The 16,840-nt window shown below is 36.0% G+C and overlaps 1 protein-coding gene across 1 annotated transcript in view; it reads left to right on the forward strand.

Annotated features, from left to right (window-relative positions):
* PTPRN2 (protein tyrosine phosphatase receptor type N2) overlaps nt 1-16,840 on the forward strand; it is a 670,971-nt gene that overhangs the window by 339,885 nt on the left and 314,246 nt on the right. The window lies entirely within an intron of this gene.

Consider the following 16,840-nt stretch of genomic DNA (forward strand, 5'->3'; position numbering starts at 1 on the left):
CAAGACGAATTGTCCTGTCTAACCTGGCCTCCACATTTAATCTCTCTGTTGGTTCATTTTTTATGTTGGTTCCTGACTGGGCATGTATTAGAGGGTTCTTGGGAAGGTGTTCAAGACCCTGGAATTCAGGCCACCTAGTTCATGTGGCTAAATTAGGAGGACAATCTCATTATGTAGATCTCAGACGGAGGGAAAATTCCCCAGAGGACAATTTGGAGCATCTAAGTTAAGATGTGGCTCTGAATCACCCTGTGTAGGAGAGTCTTTCTTTCCATTCTTTTGCAGAGGTCTTTGGAAAATAAGCCTCTTCATATAGACACAGCAAGTTAGATGCCTAAAATTAATGAGTTGTCCAGCGGTGAAATGCAGGTTGGTGACACATGAGACAGCAGTTACTTTCTTCTTTTGAACCTGTTTTTTGCTAATAGACATTCCAAACTGTTAGCATCTGTTGGCTAATTTTATGCAAGAAAATTTGAGGTCTTCATGTTATCTCCAACAGATACGTCCACATCCCTCCAACCATTAATACAACGCTGGTACTGCCAGCAAAGTTAGAGCAGTTAACCGGAGTGTGCTGTTTCTAGCCTGTACATGAGGGTTACAGGAGCACCTCAGCAGGGCAACACAGAATTTTGTGCTGCCCCTGCCTGGACTTCACCTCTTCTGTGGTATTTCATTTCTAAGTCTTTGTAAAAGCAACGAATGAACTTTTTTTTTTTTTTCCTTTTTAACATAAAGCTACTCTGACTGCATTAATGCAGTATTTCCTGAGTGCTAAGACTGGAAGACTGTACATTCCCAGTGGTATTGTGCTGTGGCTGGGAACCTGACGTTCCTTCCTTTCGTTTAGTTTTAAATTAGTGATGTGAGACAGTTTATGTAAAAATGTTTTAATTAACAGGACCCAGATGCAGCATCAGACATTCTAGTGGAATTTAAAAAAATATACCTAGGATTTAGTCCTCTAAATAGTAGGTGGTTTAGAGCTATCTAAATTCTCTAGTGTAAGGCAGACTAGTCCTGTAGTTGCTGCCTTGCTGCCTTTTTTTTTTTTTTTTTACAGTAAGTTATGCTGGGATATGATAAAAGGATGCCAGCATTTCAATTTGAAACCATGGCAACCAGAAGTGGTTATTTGCATGTTTGCATGACAATGTGATCGTGTTATCTCTGGAGATAATGCACATAATATACATAGTGGAACTGCTCTACCTAAATCTATAGAGGTGGGATGGAGGAAGGGGAGAGGAATCGCCTCTGTTGCTGCAGGAATCATGTGCAAGGAATGAAGTTATTTTTTCCCCGCCTGTGAATTGGAATGTCAAGAAACTTATAAATGTGTGTGAGTTCACCTTTTAATTCAATATATTCAAATACTGAATTCAACAACGGCTTCCAGGGACATCATCACGAAGTAAAAAACTCCTTGAACTCTTCGTTTTCTCTGGATTCTTCTGTCCCCATACATGAAGAAGGTACCACTAGAAAATGTTTCCTACTATTGATATAACTTTCTGCTAAAATGACTGCCAGAGGATACTTGGAGACAAAATTGAGTAATCGAATGTGAAACTGAAATTTTTAGTTTCAGTTTTAAGAGCAGGTTTAAAACCAGCCCTGGCTCTAGCATTGCTGCCTTTGCCTCCATAGTATAACAGAAACTGTACTAGGTGACTGTTCTGATTAATTTATGCTCAAGTCTGGCATATATTTGGCACATCTGACTGCAGAGTAACCTTCAATAGATTAAATCATCCTTCCCAAATAGGAACCAGAAACTCTCACGGCAGCAGTGAATCTCTCTGCCATGAATTGTAAAGACGAATAGCAAGAGCAGGGTATGATTTTTTTTTTTCCTCATTAATGGTGGAACAAACAGAAAAAGGTCCCTTGAAAGTTAAAGCTTAGCTACTGCAGAGTGTCCTCATGTATTATGAGTGAGAAACAAAGGAAACTGAGAAACTTCAAAGCTTCCTGTGGCATTCAGAGCTTTCCATCTTCAAAGCACCTCTCTCTTTTGTAGTTCTGCTCTGGGTTTAATTAATACATTTTAAATATTGTTACTGTAAACAGCGTCATCTTTGTTTTCTACCCAGTTCTTTTTCAGAGTAATTTAAATTATTTTATGAAGCTATCTGTCATCTTTATTTAGTGCCTCTTAACCTCTTTTCTTTTACAAATGAGTAGTCACCTCCAGTTGAGATTAAAACAACATTGGAAAGGGGTGTATGTGCATGTGAAGCAGTCCAGAAAAAAAATTGCTTTGCCTGCCTTTTATCTACATTCTCGAAAGTAAAAATAGACATAACCCTCTCAGTTCATGTATTAGCAATATTTTAATATTTTAAGATGGAAAAGAGAGATTTAGAAGTTATAATGTATCTTTTTTTCCCTTTACAAAGCTAATTCTAGACAACTGCATGAGAAAAAAAATGTGTGAAAATTACACATCTGCATACTTGGAGTCTTTTTTATTCATTCTGTCATTACATTTTTTCACATGTATTTTGGGGATTTGGAAATGGGGGAAAAAATAAGAGAAGTAGACTAGAGAAAGCATAACATTTTGCGTCTTATTAAGCTATTTTTTCAGTGAAGACTTAAGAAGTTTTACCTATTAAAATCATATATTTCTTCCCTTACAATATCTTTTTAGTTCGTTCCTTAAAATATTCATTGATGAGAAAAGGTAGCAAGTAATATTGAGGAAATATCATTTCACCCATTAGTCAAAATACCTCCTTGTAGTTAACATTACTTAGTTGTATGAGCCTAAATTAATTGTTATTGTTTTACAAAAATATCACAATACTCGGCATTTTAATATTTTTTCTGTGCTATGTTCACTAACAATAGAAAGAAGAAGGAAAAATAGCTAGCGAGGTAACGAGGAAAAACATGAAAATATTTTTCAACTCTGGTAAGTGATGTGAATGCAGTTGTGCTCTCATGACCAGGAGTCTTGGTTTCCAGACTTATTCCTGCCCCCAGTCACACAATTGAGATCATGCCACACTTGAGGCAGAGAAGAGGCATTTTTAATGCCTGTGTAGCATGATTTCAATCTCTCAGCTTTCCAAAATATAATCCTTCCTGCCCTCCAGAACGTGAAAGAACTCAAGTCAGAGGGCACTGAAGCTAATGAAAGCTTTCCTTTTGACATTCCTGGCCCTCAGTTCAGGCTTAAAGCACACAATGATTGCTGCTACCTCTAATTCCTTTTTAAGTCCTCTTTTCCAATCGTGACTCATCTCTTGCCTCTCCTATCTGAGTATCCACCATTATGGCTTAATCTTGCCCCAATGCATGTAAATGGGAGGTTCCCCAGTGCCTGGAAAGGAGCAGGATCAAATTGTAAACACAGTTTAAGGGTCAGTAGTAGTCCTGTTGCTGATATAGGCTCACTGTTGTCTTCCCATGTCAATAATTTATGTAATATTAATATTTGTAAAGTTGGAGGGCTTTTGCGTTGTGCAAAAAAGCAAACACTTTTGCATCTTGGCTGTCTGTGTTTGTACGTGCATGTAGATGGTGAATTTTAACTTTATGTCAACATTACTACAAAGAATGGAAGAAACACATACCAAAAATATAATATATAAATATACAAATATCAATCATTGTTTACCAGACTTGCATCATGCAAGCTCTTATTAGTCCTACCTGCTCCTGCAATGTTTTAGGGAAGATATAAATGGATACTACAAACTCACCACATGTTTCTGTTACTAATGGAAAATAAAATAACACATGTATTCTAAGCTGAGCTTACTTTCTGAATGTTGTTAACTCACTATTTGATTAGTCTGTCTTTCTAGTTACGCAGCATCTGTTTTGTATTCATCTCTTGCATCTTACTGCAAGTTTCATGCAGGCCTTATTCAGCCCTTCCATTTTAATTCTTCAAAGTTAAGGTTATATTTCTTTTTTTTGTTTGTTTTAAGATATTCTGCATTTGTGATGGATGCTCTATTTTCCTTTATCCTTTCTCTTAGCTTAAAAACTTCTTCCCTGTAAATCTTTTTCACCTCATTTCTATTTTTGTCTAATTTTCTGGTTCCCCAGCTCTCTACTTTGGTGATATTTTCTGATCCCTCCTTTTTCGTAATCCATTTTTCCTTATCTTTCTTTCTACTTCCCTGTCTCTTTATGACCCCTATCCCCACTCTTTCCTCTCTTTGGATCTTGTTCTTGTTTTTGCTGGCTGACTGTCATTCAAAATACTGCGGTAACATAACAAGAAATCCCCTGAGACTCCATGAAAAATCCTGTGAAAGCAGCTGTTCTTGTGATGTTTTCAGCGGGAAAAGTGCACAGAAAAGACTGGCTAGACCTGGGCCGGCAGCATGATGCTGGTGAACTGTCCCTTGTAGTTGTTTCTCGAAGGTCTAAGGACGGGAAGGGATGTTCTTCAAGTCCTGACTTGCCCATCTTCCTAACTACTATTTAGAGCACTATGTTCAGGACTTTGGCTTGCTATCAGAAATATTCTCCCAGTAAATTTTTGCAAAGATCTGGCATGGAGTTTTTTATGTGTGTGGCAGGGGGGAGGTTGGTTTGGTATCTTTTTAGACAAAATGTGATTTAAATAGTATTTAAATAATAAAATACAGCTTCTTTCAAATTTTAAATGCCATTTTGAAGTTTTGCTTGATATCAATTCATTAATTTAGCTATGGCCTTTAAGAGATTTCTAAATTAAAAAATGGATAATAGAAGCCACTGTAGCAACATTTTTTGCATTCAATTCCACAGCAAAATGTGTGTTTTCTGTCTATTTGTGCACTTCTATGTTAGGTTGCAAATAAAAACATCTCTAATAAAGAGAGAAACCTAATTTTAAAGATATAAATTTAAATGTGCCCAGAAGGATATGATGTTTCTAAGGTATCATCAGCATTATAAAATGCAATGGCTAGTATTAATTATAACTGGAAACTTTTCTTTTTGATTAAATTATGCTTATCATTATGCCATATGTAATTGGGGTATTGTATCCGGTAGAAAATAATAATTCCTATTGTTATCATGTTTACAAATAAATAATTGTAAGTGAAAGAAACACCTGCCATTACATACCTTTTTGGTGGGTATTGGGTTTGGTTTTTTTTTTAACATTCTACTAAATATAAATATATACAATCTTTAAGTTTTTATATGAATGTATGTTATACAATTGGTGATGATGCTTATGACAGGTATAGTTGGGTTATTTTTCCTTAAAAGAAGAATTTACTTGTCAGGTGAACCATAACCTAATTTTTAAAGTCTAGTAAATCTTTATCTAATGTTTTGGCAGAAAGATCGAGAGGAAGCATTTCATTTGTTTATTTGAAAATGGCTCGTTGTTAGAAGGTTTCAGCTCTCATAGGCTAGTGTATAAGAATCATCTGCTTGTGTGTGTTTGACTGGAAGTAGATGTTTCTGCGCTACTAAGTCAAATAAGTAAGCGTTTCCATGTGAATACATTTATTTGCCAGCTTGTTATCAGAGATTGTGCAGTGTTTCAGTTTGTTCTGCAAGCTCTTATTCACGCAATAATCCTTTTGATAATAATACTGTTAAATGAGAATGTTTCTGTACAAATGGCTGGTAGATCAGAATCAGAATGAACGGATGAATATAAGGGTAATGGCTATCTTCTGAAAATTTTGCATTTGTCTGTCATTTCCACATCGCCCTGTAATAGTAAACAAGTTTGGTAAGAATTGCAAAATATGGTGCTCTAAATAGTAAAATGTTTTCAAAATATTTTTCAGTGGCATCTGAAGGTCTCAGATTTTTCTCATGTTCATTACTGCACATGTAAAGTCACTCATAAAATACTGCAGAAATTATTGTGATTTCATTCTCAGGTACAAGATCTGGCCCAAAACCAACATTATCTTCATGATTTATGGTAGATTTCTAAGGAAGTAGGGCTATACAGAACAGACGCGTTCATTTAAGTTCTTAAATTTTGAACTACTCTTTGTCTATTTCAGTTAAAGACATGTTAGGAAAATGTAGAAATAAAACCAAAACATTTGGACTTTAATCCAAGCTACTAATGTAAATGTTATGATTTCTTGTGACCTTTCCATTCTTTCCTACCTTTGTTAGTTGAATACATCTTCCTTGCATTCTTCTTTTGCCTTTGCCTCCCTTACTCTGTGAATTTTAGTATGTTTCAATATTAGAGAAATTCCCAATAAGTTGTCTCAAATCAATCATTTGACATTCCTAGGTATTAGAATCAGTGGAATTTGCATGATAGATTTCTCTAGTATACTTCTTTGGGAACCAAGCAGGCAAGACTCTATTTTTCTTTGTTTTTCACGATATGGTACTTTTTCCAGGTATATTTTTCAAGTAGAAAAGTAGAAAAAAAATAGATCATCACTAAAAGCTATTTTCTTGGTAGCTACAAGTACAAATAAGTCATATCATCTATATCTCTGGTTCAGAAGTAATTTGATGTACCTGTATTGAATGCAGTGATACCGATTCTATAATTTTATCTAAATAGGCACTAACTTCAGATGAAACTATGAAAGCTAAATAATGCATACGCATCAGAAAGCACACTGTGCCCTTTCTATCTTCCCCAGCCCTCTGGTTTCTATCTAAATCAATATCTGTGTACTGCTGTGATGGCTCACAGCACGACGTGCATTTGGCATACTGAAACTGTTACATGCTTTAAAGCAACATAGGATCTTTTGGAAAGGCACTTTTTCCCTCAAAATGCTACTACCAATGAAGCCCCATACAAATGGTCAATAACAACCAATTGCCTCCATTACAGAAGTCACTGAAATAGAAAAGTAACTCATACAACAGAAAATAAACTGTAAGGAAATTTTTACTCTGGATCAATAGGAGGTTTTCTGTTTCACTAATCCAGAAAGCTTAACTTCGGTAATATATGCTTCTCTCTCTCTATTTGCATTTCTTTCTGGTCTTTATATCTGTTATATGATTTTTTTTTCACAACATACTGCATCCCCTCTAGAAATAAATGGATTTCGTCTACTGAATTATTTTAGTCCTTGGCTTTTGTTTTTGTTTTTTGGTTGGGTTTATTTTTCCTTTTTTGGTAATGTATTGGAGAAATATCCATATCCACAGCAGCAATTTAGTTTTGAGCCATCATTAAAAGTATAGTTACAGATCCATTCCTTTACCCAACAACACTCCTGGAAATATAAGTGAGAAAATTTGAATTATTGTATTCAGTACTAGAAATGAAAACAGGGAAATAAAACGTAATGACTGGTGACATGTCTTACAAGATGCTGCAACAGAAATATTAGCAAGTGTTTGAAATTCAAGGATTGATGAGGGCTTCCTAATTGATATGTGGTTATGTTTATTTCAGCCAGGGCTGAAAAGGCATGGGAGACAGAATAATCCTGAAAATGGCCCCTCTGGCAAAATATGATAGTTGTATCATATGACCGGGAGATGAAATGATTCCCAGGTAGCAGCTTTGTGAAAGGTGAAATATGTTTGTTTCCTCCTTTTTAAGTCTTCCTGGGGTGAATTAACAGGTAGCTATTAAATCTTGGAGTATTTCTCAATGACTCAGCTGTTACGATATTTCTCTACTTTTATAGGATGTGGTTTTTGTATATAACTTCAGGTTCCAGGTACAAACTTGTGAATTAGAACAACTTGTTTTCTGTGATCCAGATTTTGAATAACTTGTCCTGGCTATTCAAAGTATCCTGTTCTGAGTATGTCTCGAAGAGGACAACTTTCATCTTTCAACCTTGGCCACAGCTGATGTGCAGCTCCAGTGCTCTGGGAACATACAATTTTCTTCTGCTCTAATTAACCTGAGGAGGGCTGTGATCCCCTCTTCTACCTGGGCTGGGATATAGTGGAACATGTGGGAGGTGATAACAATTTTGCCAGTATGGATTTCTTTCCAAATTCTGGGAAGCCCTAGGAAACATCAAACTTCAGCCAATCTGTGCTTACACTAGGGTAGCAGAACTGTAGGTTAGTCTTTATTATAGTCTTGAAAAGAAAATTGAGGTCTGTGTCTTGAGTCCAAAGATAGGAATGTTGCCTTAAACTTTCTTCTTGTAATTTGCGCTCACAAAGTGAAGGTACTTTTTTGTCATAAACGAAGATCAATCAATACACTAAATGTACCATATATCTCTTTTGTTTCTACTTTCAAAATTTCAGGACCATTGTTAGAAAATACATTTGCAACTCTTGAGCAAACACTCTAGCAATCATGACTGTACACTGTGCTGTTATTTCAGAAGGTATCTTTAAAAAGAATGAGAAAAGAAAATGGTGAAAGGGAAATGTTTGTCCTTTTGGCTTTCTCTTTAGTTTCTACATCTGTTTTTAGTATGCTATTTAAACATTATGCATTTCCATTCTTTCATTCCAATGACATTACTAATCTTTCATTGATAGCTTTGGGGAGACTAGAATGAAAAAATATTGTTTGTTTGTGTAATTAACATTACAGATTGCTAACTAGAGTAGTTCTGAATCTACACTAAGAATTCCCAGTTTATATGTCATACATTTAGCTCTTCTGAGTCCAAAAGGAGTTGCGTGATGTTACATAAGATATGTGCAGATTCAGTGGCTACAGTTACATTTAACCAATGTATTTTAACTGAATCTATAATAAATTAGATTAAAATATCTAAAGACACCTTGTAAAATTAGGTTGAAGCTTTTCAATGCAAATGTAAACCTTCACTACTAACACCTGAACAAATACATTTCGAGCTTAATTATTGAGTTTATCTATGGTCCCCGTTGCAAAACCTTGGTTTATTTTGCCTTTATCTTACCTGATTTTTTCAGCCCAGTGAATTCATATGTTTGCAGTGAATCCACACAACCAAATCACCAGGCTTGTCACATGTGCTGGCAGACCCCTGTAGTGACCCTCAAGTTGGGCTTGGTGTGTTCTCTCCTGCTCAAAGTTGGTTTGCTCTTAAATCTTCATGTTCACAGGGATGTCTGAGCTGGCTACCTCTCTTCCCTCAGTCATCCTATAACTGCAGATCAGCGCTGTATCACTTTGTATACCATTTTATATACCTAGGATGGGAAATTAATGTCACATTCTAAAATGTTTCTGCCTTTCAGTCTCTGGATAAATGACATAGTCTTTGTGTACCATGTGCATATCAGCTTACTTTTGACTTGATAACCATACCATTTGGAGTAGTGAAAGCATAATAGTAATACAGGTCTAGGAACACAGATTAAGGGGTGTTCTTGCAGCCCCTCTTTTCATTTACTTTTAATCCACAAGTGAAAATGTTATTTCTCGCTCGTTTCTGAGAGAAATAAAGCTTTCGGGAGAAGGAGAGGCAGCATGGCAATGGGGTTCATCTTGGGCCAGCAGTGTCTATGTATTTTACTTACCTGGTTTATCAGGATTATATTGCGCTATATTTTGTAACCTTAAGAGACTACAACCCTCGAGCTGCCATAGCATCTGGACTTTGAGTCAAGAGCAATTATGTCAACCGTGCGTAGAAGTCTGTTGAAACTGTCTTCGTTAGTAGAAGGACAGGTAGGATGCTACTGACTCATGCTGATATGGCTCCAGCTCTGTGATACTTGCATTTCAAATGCTTGTTGGCAAAATGACTGAGTTTTCTTTCCATATCATTTCCATCCAAATTTCAGTGATTTTATTGGCTGTGGCTTGCAGAATGCCACGTTCATATCTTCATTCATCTCTCTGTAGTCAGTGCTTATTTTTAGTGCTGCAGTCGCCATGGTGCCTGGGAGGGAGAAAACATTTCTGTATAATAATAACTTGGAGAAGTTCCCTGTTAACATAGTAAAGATTGTCATCTGTGATATCACATCTTAAAAGTAGCAACACTGAGTAGAAAATAATAAAAAAATGAACAATCCAGATTTCCAGTATACTCAGAATGCATTTCTACTACTAGTTGTGTATAAACCTACTTTATTATGATGGGATTGCAAACTCTGGAACAAGACGAAGAAGCATCAGAGTTCCAGCAATATAAAATAATGGTGTTATTTGATTTATCCTTGTCCTGGATATTATTGTAACCACACCTTTTTCAGACTTATTTAGGAGGATGGAACATCTCTTCCGAAGTTGGGTCACTAAGGTCAATTATTTTCTGGTTTTAAATCCTTTCTATGGCACCTGCAAAAGCCTGGCTAACTCATATCAAGAACTAGAAGCAGTATATCCCCAGACAGGTGGAAAAGCCAAGTGTATTCAAGGATAATCAACACTGTCACAAAACCTTTTCCACTTATCATTTTAATGATTTTCATGTTTTCTTTCTCACCCTCATCCTTGTTTCTTGTCTTTTTAATATCAAGCGGTCTTCAAGGAAGAGATCATCCATCCTCCTGTGTGTTTGTTGAGTGCAAGGATATTCTGAATGTGGTGGTAACTGTTTATTTCTACATTATAATTTTAAATGGCTGGATTTCTGTAGATCTTGTGTGATATGCAAAACAGCATTTTCATATTTGAAAAAAAAAAAAAGGCAAAAGCAACAAAAAGCGTGTCTGAAAAAAGGATCTGTTTGAAAGATTCCAGTTTTAATGTCAGTGATCTTCTGGCCTAAATTATTTCCTTGAGTTTATTACCCTGAGCATATCAATTCTTCCCAGCTGGTCAATTAAGTATTGGGAAATGTCCTGCATCTCACTTACTATAACTGTAAACTGGTAATTTGTAATACTTGCTTTATGTTGTAACCCTCATAGTTCCCTTCTGTTTCCAGGTAGTCTTATTCAAAAGTGATGAGTTTCCTTATAGCATGATACTGGACTGCTGTTCATAAAATAATTTTAAAGTGAAGTTTCCTTTGCAAGAACCAGAGGTTTTGTTGCTCATCTATCTACAACTTCAGGGATACAAGGCAGATCATAATTTTGTCATTCATTGCAAAGCTATCCTTTTCCTAGTAGCATCCACACTTCCAACAATTTCCAGCAATCTCATAGCTTGTTTGCAGAGATATTCAGTCAGATTTTTCAGTGCTTTATAATCTTCAGTAACAATTGTGTTTTGTTATCCTTTGATGATTATCTCAATTACTTCAATTTTTCTCCTTCTCTTTAAGCCCAAGATCCAAGGTCTTCAAATTTATACATTGCAACAATTGAAATCAAAATTATTTCTGGCCACTTTTGAATAGCTTCTAAGTTCTTGCAAACCAAATTTTACAAATCTGTATCTTTTAACATTATGGACAATGGAAGTGAACAAACCTGCAGTAAATTCCTGATGAGAAGAAAACTCTGAAGAGAATTCAAATCTTTAGCTATCAGAGGTGTATATGCCAGTGCTATTGGATGTATTTAGTGTCCTATGAATCAACCCAAGAATATGAAAAGCTCAAGTAAATAAATACACAAAAGAACGGAGAGAAGCATGTTGTTTAGACGCAGTTCATTTCTGACATGACCCATCTGTCTTCCAAAGCACATAAGAACTCGTGTCTTCTAATAAGCATTTTATCAAGTCTGACAGAGTTTCTCTTGCTGTCTTAATGCTGTACCGATCTGGGCTAAGCACACTCTGGCAGCAGTTGCGATTCAAATTTGTATTTTGTCTTTTGCTGGAAAATAGATGATTGATTGCCAGTGCAGTTCAGAAACACATGGGCCATTCATTCCTGGCTAGTTTTCTTCATGCACTTTCTACAATTGTCACTGTTTCCCTCAGTTCTTATTATAGAGCAAATCATTCCCTTGCCCCTCATCCTGCTGTGCATTCAAGGTTCCCAGCTGTCCTCATTTTCTCTATTCTTTTAGGAAAATCTCTTCAAGAATCTGCTCTTCAATGCCTTTTCCTAATTTTCTGTGGTTTTAGGATCTCTTGTAGTGCAAACCCACATGGGATATGGTCATTTGCATTATTCAACCCTATTATCTTGTTACTTTAAGCCATGCCACTTTCAATTGAAGTTGTCTAGTGTATTAAGTTGTGGTTATTCTTTGCAGCATTTACTTTGATCCTCTTCTCTAAATGCAACATTTGAAAACCCTCTCAGCCTGATGTTTTCTTCTTTTTCTAAGAGTCATGTACATGTGAGTGCTGACCACAAAATACATTAGTTTAGCAAATATTTGTGCTCTCCAAATGTTTGTCGTGCTGCATGCTTTGTCTTCTAAAAGACAACAGTACAGGCATAGAGATAAATATATGACAAAATAATTCATGACAGGAGATTTCGTATCTGTTTCTAATTCTGTGTGATTGACACAATTAAGGAAAGAGAGGCACACAATTTATCTACAGAATGGGAAAGATCATACTTCTTTTTCTCATAATGATTCAACGAAAATTGCTTAAAATTTCTAGAGCACTTTGGAAGTCTGGGTCCTGAAAGTACTGTGGTCTTTATCACACCTGAAGACAACTGAACCTACTTACTCAAATGTCCTTAGGACCTGGTTTTATTTGTCATCACTGTTTAATTTAGTTTGTCACAGGAAAAAATTAGCAAAGTATACGCAATGTACTTCATACTTCCAAGTGGATGAGATAGTGGTAATGTTAGTGGCAGTATCTGTGGTTTAGTGGTAAAGTTAGTGGCAACATTTTTAGATGTTCTTTCTGTCTAAATATTCACCAGGTGCATATCAGAAAAGTAATCTCATAGTTTTATCGAATGATTAAACTTCAGTGTCTCATTTACAGGAGAAAAGGGTGGAAAAATCATTTATTTTGTCTTTTTCCATACTGAGAAATCTTTGAGGAAAAAATAAAATTCAAATAAAATTTCACTGTTTCTAGGTACTGCCATACCATCAAAAACTTTATCGAAGGATTTCATTTAACTGCTTTTTCTAAATATTTATCATTAAGGGCCTGCCTAACTGAGGTGAGTTTTACCCATGGAGAAATAAGGCTTAACTTATGGGGAGGTCCATATGCCTGCATTTTCCTATACTGAGTTATAATACTTGAAAATAAATAATATTTCAATTCTTTTTAAAAAAAGATACTACATGTTTGGACCAGTTAGATGTAAAGGCCTCTTCATAAGCCTCTCTTCAGTCTAAAGTATTCCCAAACCCTGTCAGCAATCTGGGGTCTTATATATCGGACTCTCCTGCTGTTAGTAAAATATCTGGTAAACCTCTCCATAGATATACGTTATCCGATTTTCTTTAGGACTTTTGATCCAAGCATTTTCCATCCTCATCCCCAATCTTCGTTTGGACTGATTCACTCAGAAAACTTCCTACTCATTGACATCTTTACCAGTCTCTTTTACCAGAAGGATTTTCATTTGAGCTGAATAGATTATACTTCTCTTTGTTTTGTAGCACATATTTTCTTTTAAAAAAAGAAAGTCACTGTTTGGTATTTATGAACATTAATTTGATTGCTTTCCTTGTTACCTATATCTCATTTCCCTGGTTCCTTATGTCCCCCAAAATTCAGAAGGGTGTACTAAGGTCTGCATTTTCTTTCGCTGTAAAAATTTATGGGCTATTTTAATACAGATTAGTGAAAGTGCAATACCAAAGCTCTGTAGGTGGTAAAACCCAGTTATCATTTGTATGATTAGTTTCACCTTGTAGCCGTGTCTCTGAAAAATGCAATTAACAGTTTCATATTCAGCATAGCTGGCTTTTATTCCTGCTGCATGGTGTGCAACATTTGCATCATAAAAAAAACCCTAATTGGTAAACACAGCCTTGCCAGATTCTCTGCAATTCACCCAATTCTCGTAACGTTAATTGGCTCAGCTTCAACACACATTGGATGGGTTTTCAAAGGCAGCCGCAGATTAGAGAGCTTGCAAGCACTTGTGTTTCACAGTACTGACTCCAAGGAGACTGAGGGAGGAAAAAAAAATATTTTAAATTAATGCTGAATGCAGGCGAGCTCTCTTGTCCAATGGTTGCCATGGAAACTGTTTTGTCTGCTAATCTGATAGCAGAGTGTATGTTTATTGGTACACATCTCTAATGACCTTCAGAGACTAAACTCAGCTGGAAAGTAGTATTCTACCACTGTGGTCAGAGACAGCAGCTAAGTGATTACATCCTAAACTCTATTATTGTAGCTTATACTGTTGTGGGTTTTTTTTTCCCTTCGTTATTGTTGTTCCCTGCTATGCATTGCCCCAAAAATGGCAATTCGCAGTGCTTAGATGCATATCTTTGCTTTCAGATACAGTGTGTCAGATACAGTATGTGAAGTTTTTATGGTGAGGTCTTTCAACTGAAAATTCTTGTATTGCTGAGCTGAGGGAATTTGTCACTTTTCTGTCTCTCATAATGGGTTAATTCAATATAGCTGTAATTCTAAAAAACTGAGAAAAAATAAAAAGAAATTGAATATGATGTGTTATGCTGGAAAAATAAGGGGAAACCCAATATTCTTCTTCTTGATGAACAAACTCATTTAGACAAATCTTTTAAACTTGAATAAGGTTGTTTCTCATAGCATTAAAAAAAGTAATTCTCAAAATGCAAGTGTTATGCCTTTAAGTAAGAAACATTAATTATAGCTACTTTGCTGACAGTTTTTAATTTTGTAATAATAGTATACAAACTTATTATTGGAACAATTTCTAGAAGCATACAAAACCAAATTGTATCCTAATTAACCAAGCAATCTTTCTTTAAATCTGGGGGTGTATGAGTGTTGACTCTGCCTTAATTACCAGCACTGCATGCATGGATGCCGTACGATAGCCAATTAATACAGGAACTGTCAGACTCATACAGAGAAGGATTGTGGGTTTGTTTTCAAATCCTACAGACCAAATGGCACCTCAGCCTTGCGCAGGCTACCAAGTATAATTTCAGCCTTTACGAATTAAGCGTTAACTAGTAAAAATATTTGGCTTTGAGGTACAGTAAATGGGAAGGTGTTGCATGGGCAGGTGGCAGGTGCACCTCCTGCCTCCTGGGTGCAAGGGAAGTACCTGAATTATTTTGCCTGCCAGGATGTTCGAGGTTTGATTTCCTCACTTTAAAATCTTTGATTTGAAAGTTTTGATCCTTGTAATTCCTGAGGAAATAAGATAATTAGCATACTGGGGGCTATGTCCCTGCTATCATGAGTCCCTCTGTTCATTTATTATTATTGTCAGAGCTTAGGACACATCGGAAACACCACAGATCTGCAAACCTTCCTAGCGGTCAGGTCTTCAAATCTTCTGCAAATCTTACCAAGTGGCACCAGCCTAAACCTATGGTCCTGCAGGCACTCGTCTCCTGCTGCACCTCTCTCACGGGGCTGCAACACCAGCTTCCTGGGGAAAAGGGATGAAACCTGTCTCCGTACTAAGATATCAAGTATTTCCTTAGCCAAGCTGCAGACATGTTTATGTCAGATCTTCACACTGAGTTAGTGCAGAGAATTTATTTTCAAACCTTTGCAGGAATGAGCTTTCAATCCTTCCTTGTCATTCCCCTCCCGTTCTCCCTTGCCAAAATTCGGTCATTCGATATTGTATCAAATCACCTTGTCCTCAGAATGCTTTGTGTCTAGGTTTGACCCCATCCCTGTTCCAACCTTCGTTCTTTAAAATGAAATAAATTAGAGATTAATATAAACCCTTCTTTTACTTTCATCTATATTAGCTGTTATTTTCTTTTGAAAATATCAATCCCTGCATTTTATGAATTTGATTTAAACCATTGGCTGCAGCTACTTCAGCCTAACAGAGTGGTGTGCTAACTTAGCAGTGGATGCAAGTCAAAGCTGTTTGTTTGTGCAAGGGCTTCAGGAAGAGACCCTGCTATGTGTTATTGGAACAAAACAGGCATTTTCATGCAGGAGTTTGATTCTTCTCTCAATGAGATAGAAAAATGCATAATGTAAAGGCTATACTGATTTTTTTTTATCCTTTTGAAGTTCTGCTGACCTTCTTTACAAGAGTTGACTTATGTTCACAAAACTAAAAATCTACAAATCACTCTTGGGTACATCTCTTTCACCAATTAAGGTATTTATCTTCATATATATTTCAAAAAATAATGACAATGCTTTCTGTTCTCCTGTGTGAAGAGTATCTGAGACCCCTGGTTTATCCAGAAATTGATTTTCTTTTTTTTTTTTTTTTAATGGGAAGAAAAGCAGTTGCAATTTTATTCTTTCCTTTCTGTCATTATTCCTTGAATGCAGTCCTCTAGTCTGGTTCTGAAAGGTGCTTGAGAACCCTGATTTTTCGCCCCTAAATTACCAGGTTCTTAATGATCAGCTTTGTATCTAAGTAAGGAGTGCAGATAGGGCTACTTACTTAGTAGGCTGTTCAAAGCTAATTTCTACATCTCCTTTAGGGCCCCAATCCCAATGCAAGTAAAGTCAATTCAAAATGTTCAGTTAGGACGGACAAAGTTCTAAATTGTCCCGTTTCTCTTAGTTATGGTTTGCTTGAAAAGGCTCCTTTTTAAAAAACAATCCATTGGCCATTTTCTGCTTGAAAAGCATGGTTATAGGAAATGTATTATTTGCACTTTAAAAGAGATAAGGGAGCAGAAATGGAAAGCCGAGTTTTGTCCCCTGAACTAGAAAAAGATATATGCGAGTATTAGTGATTTTTACAGTTTGAAAAAGTGTATATTATGTCTTAGTAACAAAATCTTTCCTTAGTATCCGACTCTAAAATATGTGTGTACCATGTCTGTATTGCTGTACATATTTATGCTAATGTTAATTGAACAGACCGCAGCTGGACTGTTTTTTAAATATAAGGATGCTTGCATCAAAATGCACTGAAAATATATTGAAGTTCCAGCCTTATATTTTTATAGATCAATAAAGTAGATCAGAATGAAAGCATAATCAACTCTTTCGTTTGATACAAAATATTTTATTAAAGTCACTTTTACAGAGCAT

The sequence above is a fragment of the Nipponia nippon genome, unplaced genomic scaffold (genome assembly GCF_047370975.1).
Source record: "Nipponia nippon isolate SJK-2023a ecotype South Korea unplaced genomic scaffold, ASM4737097v1 scaffold_1, whole genome shotgun sequence".
In the NCBI taxonomy this organism is placed as follows: Eukaryota; Metazoa; Chordata; class Aves; order Pelecaniformes; family Threskiornithidae; genus Nipponia; species Nipponia nippon.